At 49.2% G+C, this 7,872-nt stretch overlaps 1 non-coding gene across 1 annotated transcript; it reads right to left on the bottom strand.

Annotated features, from left to right (window-relative positions):
- Nucleotides 1-7,394: 7,394 nt before the first annotated feature.
- On the bottom strand, nucleotides 7,395-7,466 carry Trnad-guc (transfer RNA aspartic acid (anticodon GUC)). Its single transcript has one exon. It is a non-coding gene; the product is annotated as a tRNA-Asp (tRNA).
- Between the last annotated feature and the right edge of the window lie 406 nt (nucleotides 7,467-7,872).

The raw sequence follows: 7,872 nt of genomic DNA, 5'->3' as shown, positions 1-7,872 counted from the left end.
GAGAGGTTTGCAAAGGGAGGCAGGGGAGGCAGCGAAGGGAGGGTTGCGAAGCTAGGCAGGGGAGGCACCGAAGGGAGGGTTGCGAAGCTAGGCAGGGGAGGCAGCGAGGGGAGGGTTGCGAAGTTAGGCAGGGGAGGCACCGAAGGGAGGGTTGCAAAGCTAGGCAGGGGAGGCACCGAAGGGAGGGTTGCAAAGCTAGGCAGGGGAGGCACCGAAGGGAGGGTTGCGAAGCTAGGCAGGGGAGGCACCGAAGGGAGGGTTGCGGATATGACCTTTTCCATGCACCGTTCCGGGACGTCCGTGCGGCCGTCAAGGAGGTGTTTGAGGAGGAGTGAATCTTAATAAGTTGACAGGAGATGTGTGGAAGGTGTTGTGTAAGAGTCGCTGGGTGCAAGGTCCGTTCCTCAGGGCGGGATGTGCATGACAAGTCCAGGCTGAGGGAGAGTCCGTGACGATGGGAAGTGGATGAATCAAACTGACTTTACAATTACCATTCCGCCAGGGCGTCGCAACATATGTTGATAATGTGTGTCATATAACGCGGAACTTAGAAACAAATAAAACAATAAACTATGAAAAAAAAAAACAGAATATAACAGTTTCATTACAAAGACAAAACGTTCAGGAAAGCGAAGAGAAGGCGGGCTTGTCTGATGAATCATGCGTCCCGAGTGATGCTCTGCCGGCGTGATCCAAACTCAGGACTGGAGGGCCGCCTCGGGGCCAAGGGTGTTGGTGACACGCATCAGATCCAATTGATGTGCTCACCCTGTATTACACGCTGCTCTCAGTGTGACAGGTGGCGGGGGGGGCGGGGATGAGGGATGCTGCGTGAGGGGTTGAAAGATCCTGGAGTAGTTACTGGAATTCTTAGCATTGGTATTAAAATATGTGAAAATCTTCGATAGTTACCCTCAATGTCAAGGGCAGAGCAGACGTCCTATTAGGATTCAACAAATGATCAGCAAAAACAGTTTGTAATTTGTTGATGTTGGTCAAAGAGTAAAAAAAACAGCATTATTTTGTACCCTATTCAACTCCTTTAACAGTTTACTTTAAAGAAAATATATATTTATCGCTCAAAAAGAGACGACAAGCGCCGACGATTTATTTTTGATCGCCCCCGAGTGACACGCTTCACCCGCATGCTGCCCAACGACTCCAGACCGGCCGTGATTTCGGTTTTAGTGGAGATCCGGGAGCCAGCAGGAACCAAACGTGATCGATGTTCTAAAATACAGTAATAAGAAATTAATGAAAGCACCGTAACGACACAGGCTGGAAAATACTACCAGTGCCATTCACAATAACCAAATTGCTCTGTGAGGCTACACATTCAGATAGACTAGACTTGTGGCACAGCTTCGTAACTCTCCGTGTCTGAAACATGTCAGGATATACTTGCAAGGGGACACATCTGCGGAGGGGTATTTGTAATGCTCTGCTCGAAGCCCCACGACAACCATGCGCTACTAGCGGCCGGTAGGGGAGCGGCGCCTCGCTTTGGCGCAGAGGCACGCTTGTAGAGGTGCTTGGAATGACTTACACAGGTGCCGCCTCGTGGATACCTGATACACACCTCGACCCGCCCCGAGGTGCAAGCTAGACAAATGAGTGGACGAGAGAGGAGGACTAAACGAGACAGTCAAGTGTGTGAAGATCTCTGCGATGCCTTATTATCTTTATTAAAGATGGCGGAGACTCATGAAGAGAAGCTTGGGTAGAAGGAATGTATGATTTGTACCGTATTACATACATAATACATACATCTTCCTACTACGTGAGTATTGCTAGGCTCAGACTGTCCCCGGGCAAGGGCTGACAGCACTCCCCGGCTGCTCTGTGGAAAGGAATATATTGTCAACTCGCATTGGTGTGTGTATGTGTGTACACACACACACACACACACACACACACTCGGGCAGCAAGTGTTGCCGGGGCAGCAGTGTTCTTCAAAGGGTGTCGTGCATCCTGAGAGGAGCCTGTCAGCATTAATCAAGGAGGCCGCAGAACACCTCTCTCAGGAGCCCCGGGCGGCGCCCTGTGTCGCGATGGCCTTAGTTATTAAACCTTCCTGAAGACGCTCGTCCGCTGGATGCAGATCGCTTAATAATGGGCGGCCTTAGCATGCGCTGACACGCCCTCTCTCGCCCCCTCCCCCCGCCCACAGGCACGATATGCACGGACACGCCCGCAGCAGGTCACCCCGGGCATAGTTATGACGGGCAGCGGGCGGCGGAGGTTGTCATGTCTAACTTTGCGGTGGCCGTCACCGGCAAACATGCACGGCCTAAGCGAGTCATCCTCTTCGGCGTGCCGGTCAGGAGTTGTTTTGGGGCAAGTGACGGGGCTGCAGGCACGGCATTACACAGTGATGTAGACGCAGTGAGTCTGACGGGGCCGGTGGGCGGGCACTGGCACGGCTTCTGACATCATTAGCCATTAACCGCAACACTTCAGGCGGCCATTACAGTCGCCGGACCCTCGCCAGGCAAGAGAGGCGCGGCTGCAGAAGGAAAACTACAATATCGGAGCTGCAGGGAGAAGCTAACCAAAGTTCTTAGCCTATGCAGTGATCAACGTCAATTGTTTTAGTACATAAAGACGAAGAACCATTGGTGTGACGTCACGGGCGGCCTCATCAAGCCGCCCAAGCACACCGCGGCGAGGAGCGGCCGGCCCACGTAATGGCGCGTGTTATGGCCCCGGACAGGCGGGTCCACACATCTTGTCGCTGCACACCCTCGTCCGTCTGCCTCGTTTAGTTCATCTTGATCGCGGTGGAGTAACTTTACGATGAGTATCTTGAAATTAATGGAATAAAGAGCAGCTGTGACAGAGAATGAGTCGTTAAAACATTCTCCCTCCACGCTGCTTCGATCACTTCATCCTTCCGACTGACAGTTTGTGCTGAATACATTAAAATCGTACTTTTCTGGCAAACACTGTGACCTGAATCGCTATGGCAGGGAATGTGTGGCCTAAAACAGACATTTGACAGACAGGAATAACAATACCTTGCAGCCACCGTCTCCTTTTTAAGAAATTATGCTCAGGTAGTCAGAGAGGTTCTTCATGTATGTATTTTGTGTGTATGATTTTAATGTATCTCTGAAGTTTATGCCACACGCGAGCTGAAGGGAAAATACGAAAAATAACCAATAGAAAAGAAAAAAACAAGAAACAATAACATTCCACTATCATTCAAGTAAAGGTAAACATGATAGCAACCAAAGGATCAGCGCAAGAAGCCATGAAAATAACCTATACAAATATAACAGCAAAGAAAGCATGAAAGAAGCCTATGGAAAAGTAATACAAGAGTCTGACAAGAGAAACCATGAACTCAACCCATAAAACAATACACCGAGGCATGAAAGTCACCTGCGGATATAAAGAAAACATTAGAGTCTCCCATGGGACAATAACCCAACAAACCTGGCGTGCCTCCGCCATTCAGTCACCGGGAAGGCCGCGGCTGCCGGCTTGATGCGGCTCATCCAAGGCTCATCCCTCGCTCGCCCCGTGACGCCTCTCCAGCCTCTGTTTGTTTTAGGTCCCATGGGAGGCGCCGCTCCTCCCTCGGCGCCGGGCGGGCCACACGAGCCTCCCAGGAACATTAGTGCGGATCATCCTCCCTTAATAGACCCTGGAGAAAAGGATCCAGAGGGAGAACAGGAAAGCTTTGCATAGACGCGATGACTCAGGTCCATATTTTTAAACGTCTCTGGCTCCCATACGACCGTTTCCCAAGCCCACAGAGAAGATTAACCGGGTTTTCATGGGTGTTTTTTTCCCCGTTCAAGGTGCAGACGTCGTGTAAAACTATCACCAGGATCACATAACAGTCCATGAAAAGCCTAGCAACTTCTACGAGAGCTAGGCTTATCAAACAGGCGAAGTGAGGCGCCGATGCGAGCTTCAGGATATCCACCATGTGTCTGAGCTTTTCCAACGCATCATGGCGGCGTGGAACCTTAACACATACCCTGATCTACTGTTGGAGTCTTGTTTGGATCACCCCGGCCACCAGCGAGGCAAAGATCAGACGCGACGAGGACCCACAAGCAGGGATTACACGAGCACCACCCCCGTGTAAGGTTACCCCGGCGTGCAGCATCCCCCTCACCTCCCTCCCGCCACCACCCGGCCCTCGCCTCGCCCAGGAAGGAGAGCTTGGCAAGTGCTACATAAAAGACACAAGAGGCATGGTTTTCAATATTTGCTTTACCATTATATGCCTGTCATTTTAATCCTCTTTAACCCCCGCCCCGCCGCCGCCCGCAGGACCACAGCCAGCGCTACCAACGTTCGCGGGGTCCTTATGCCCGTATCTGACTGAATCTTCGTGGATACTGAGTACATTTAAGAGAAGATTATTCAGTATGTAAAGGAGTATCTATATGGGTTGTTTCGGGGCGTGTAGAGAGTATTGCAGCATAGAATAGAGTGAAAATGAGGCGTATAGGGTGAGGGTGAGGCTGGGTCTGGAGTGGCGGCGCTGGCCCGGCTGACCCTTCACTCCCCTGACAAAACACCTGCACTGGCCGGGCGTCCCTAGGCGATTAAACAATTACCTCGTGACGCGCTGAGACAATTCCTCGCCCCGCCGCCTTAATGAGCCCGGCCGACCGTCTGTTTGTTTAGTAAGTGATGCTGAGGCTGATAATGCTTCGGCGGGTATCACTGCTTTCAGGGGCCCTGCCTTCAGCGCCCCCAAGGTATCATGGTCTTGGGGGAGTCCCGAGGTACACGACGGAGCCATCGATAAGGTAAGCTGGAGTGACTCGCTTGAACAGGATCTGATAGACGTGAATCCACTGTCTCCAGCCATCTCGGGGCCCTGACCCTCCCTCTGCGCCCCCTCCCTTCCTTGACCTCCCTTCTCTCTCCCTCAACCTTTCCTGACTCTCCTCCTCCTTCTCTCCTTCTCTCCCTTCTTTGACCTCCCTTCTCCCTTCCTCATCCTTTCCTGTTTCCTCCTCCCTTCCTCCTCCTCATTCATCCCTATCCCCTGTCCCTTCATCCCTCCCTTGCCCCCTTTTCCCATGCCCTCATGTCCCAACCACCTCCTCCTCTTCTTACCCTCCCCCGCATACCTCCCCGGCCCCTACCTGCGACCCGCCGCCACCACCACACCCTCGCCCACCTGACCTCTCTTCTGGCTGGGTGACCGCCAGGTGCGCCGCCAGCCCCCGCCCCCTGCCGTGTCACCTCATCCAGACAGCATTTGTTTGTTCTGCTTCGTGAGGTGCAACTCATAGGCCGACTCTCCTCACGAGTCTGGAAAGGTGCAGGACGGCATGGCTGGCCTCTTATGGTGCATGATTTTTGCATCCTTGTGTGTGTTCTGACGGCTGGAAGGACTCTTAGGAATAGCTTATGTATACACAGGCTCAGACGATGCACGGAAACAGGCTTGCACTGCACCTCATAGGCACGTTTAGAAAGGTGTAAATAATTGACCAAATAATTATATCATATTGCATCCGAATATAGGTCATGTAGGGTCAGACAAAGCTTAGAAACTGACTTGCATGCATCACACCTCATGAACACGTCGAAGATGATGGAAAACTACTGACTAGATATTTAAAGAAAATATTAAATGCTCACGAAGGGGTATACGGCGTATCATATATAAGTAGGCGATGTACGCGAACGAGCTTTTAACACACCCAACGATGTAAATTATTGACTAGATTAATAAAAGATAAAATACATATCTTCACAAAGGGATACTTATAGGCAAACGATGCACAGGAACAAGCTCGTGGTACAATCCTCGAACAAGAACCCACGAACATGAGTACACAAAAGAGCAGATTAGAAGGAAAGGAATTACTGACACTCAATAAACATAGGGAGAGAGAAAGAAGGTGGGAATGAAGGAAGAAAGGATAAAAGAGGAAGACGGAAGGAAGAAAAAGAACGACAAAGAATTAAATGAAAAAATAATGAATAATGTAATGAAAGAAAGATAAAATATAGCCGAGAGAGAGAAAATTACAAATCGCTCGAAAGAAGAAAGAGAGCAAAAAGGAAAGAAAGGAGGAAAGGAAGGGAAGGGAAAGAGACGAAAGAAGACAGAAAGAAAGCAAGTAAAGAGAGAATGAATGAAAGATAGAACAGATAGAAGAGAAAGGAAAAGAAGGACAAACGAAGGAGAAAATAAGGAAAAAATAGTGAAGAGATAACATGAATGGAAGAGAGGAAGATAAAGTAGAAATAAAAGAGAGAAATGAAAAGCAGATAAAAAAGAAAAATAAGTAAAAACACAGTAAGAAAAATCAGACAAAGAAAATAAGGAAATAAAAAGAAAGGAAAATAAGGACGTAAAAAGGAAAGGGAAAGAGAAAAGAAGAAAAAAAATAGTAAAGAACAGATATAGAAGAAAGAAAGGGAAAGATAAAGAAGAAATACACGAGAAAATTATGAAAAGCAAATAAAAAACAAAAATAAATAAAAAGAAAGTAAAAACTAATCGCACAAAAATGGCTCGTTTCCAGGAATTGCTCTTCACTAAAAAAAAAAAAAAACCAAAAAAAACTCAAACCAGGAAAAAAGAAAAAAAAGACAACATAATTAAGTACTTCTCCTTAATGAGTTCAGCGTTGATCTCTATGGTTAGCGTGACACAGAGGAACCTTAATAGGCCTGAGCCGTGTGTGTCGTCAGGTGGCGGCCGTGAGGGGGGGCGGGGGTGGTGGTGGAGGAGGAGGTGGTGGTGGGGTGGAATTAGGGGTGGGAGGTATGTGTTTTAGGATGGGGGGTGGGGAGAGGAGGTGGTAGCCGTGAGGGGGAGGTGATGATGGTGGGGGTTGTGATGGTGGGGGGGTGGAGGGGGGGGAGGAGTATGTTTAGGAATGGGGGGTGGGGAGGGGAGGTGGAGGTGGGGTGGTGGTTGATGATGGTGGGAGGTGAATGCTGGGGGAGGTGATGGGGGGAGAGGGAAAGGGGTGGAGGGTGAAGGGGTGAGGGGGGGAGGGGGTCGAGGCTCAGGCAGGCATTTAATCATCGGCAGGAATCTGAAGAGCCGAAATGAGGGTCGCCACAGGTGTGTGTGTGTGTGTGTGTGTGTGTGTGTGTGTGTGTGTGTGTGTGTGTTTTATATAATTTGGATTTTCATTTTTTCGTTTTCTTAATATTGTTTCCCATATTTTGTTCTAGCTATTTATCTATTCTTCCGATCTTTTCTTCATCTATTTACGTTTTACATATCTTAAGTTAATACAGTTCTATAAATTTAGGCGGTACTGAAGTCACGTCCTCATCTACAAATTTATTTACAAGTTTTTTTATAGACTTTCGTGAACTAAGAATCTTTCTATACGTGTTCCTGATTACTTTTCTTTATTCTTGACCCTTGAATACAATCCCTAAAAATATTATTACTCCCCGGCGGGGAATCGAACCCCGGTCTCCCGCGTGACAGGCGGGGATACTCACCACTATACTACCGAGGAAGTGATGAGAGTAAGATGCAGTGGCAAAGATAATGTAACGAGGAAATTCTCTCTCTCTCTCTCTCTCTCTCTCTCTCTCTCTCTCTCTCTCTCTCTCTCTCTCTCTTGTTTCAACAAAAAATACTGTTTATTGAGGAGGTACTTGCCAAACGGAGAGAGAGAGAGAGAGAGAGAGAGAGAGAGAGAGAGAGAGAGAGAGAGAGAGACAAGCGGTAAGGCACAAACTAAGCCTGCAAGGACCACAACACCAAGCCTCTCTCACACCTTTACTCTCCTCCCGGCGGCGACGCGGTAGAAGGAAGCCCCACTCCCTTCCCTCCCTCTCTTTCCTGCTCTTCCCCGTCCCTCCCTCTTCTTCTCTCTCTCACCCCTCTCTGGTCTCCCTCTCCCCCTTGCTCTTCCTCTC

Source organism: Eriocheir sinensis, chromosome 40, assembly GCF_024679095.1.
Source record: "Eriocheir sinensis breed Jianghai 21 chromosome 40, ASM2467909v1, whole genome shotgun sequence".
In the NCBI taxonomy this organism is placed as follows: Eukaryota; Metazoa; Arthropoda; class Malacostraca; order Decapoda; family Varunidae; genus Eriocheir; species Eriocheir sinensis.
Note: the sequence above shows the minus strand (reverse complement) of the source record. Positions and strands in the feature narration are given on the sequence as shown.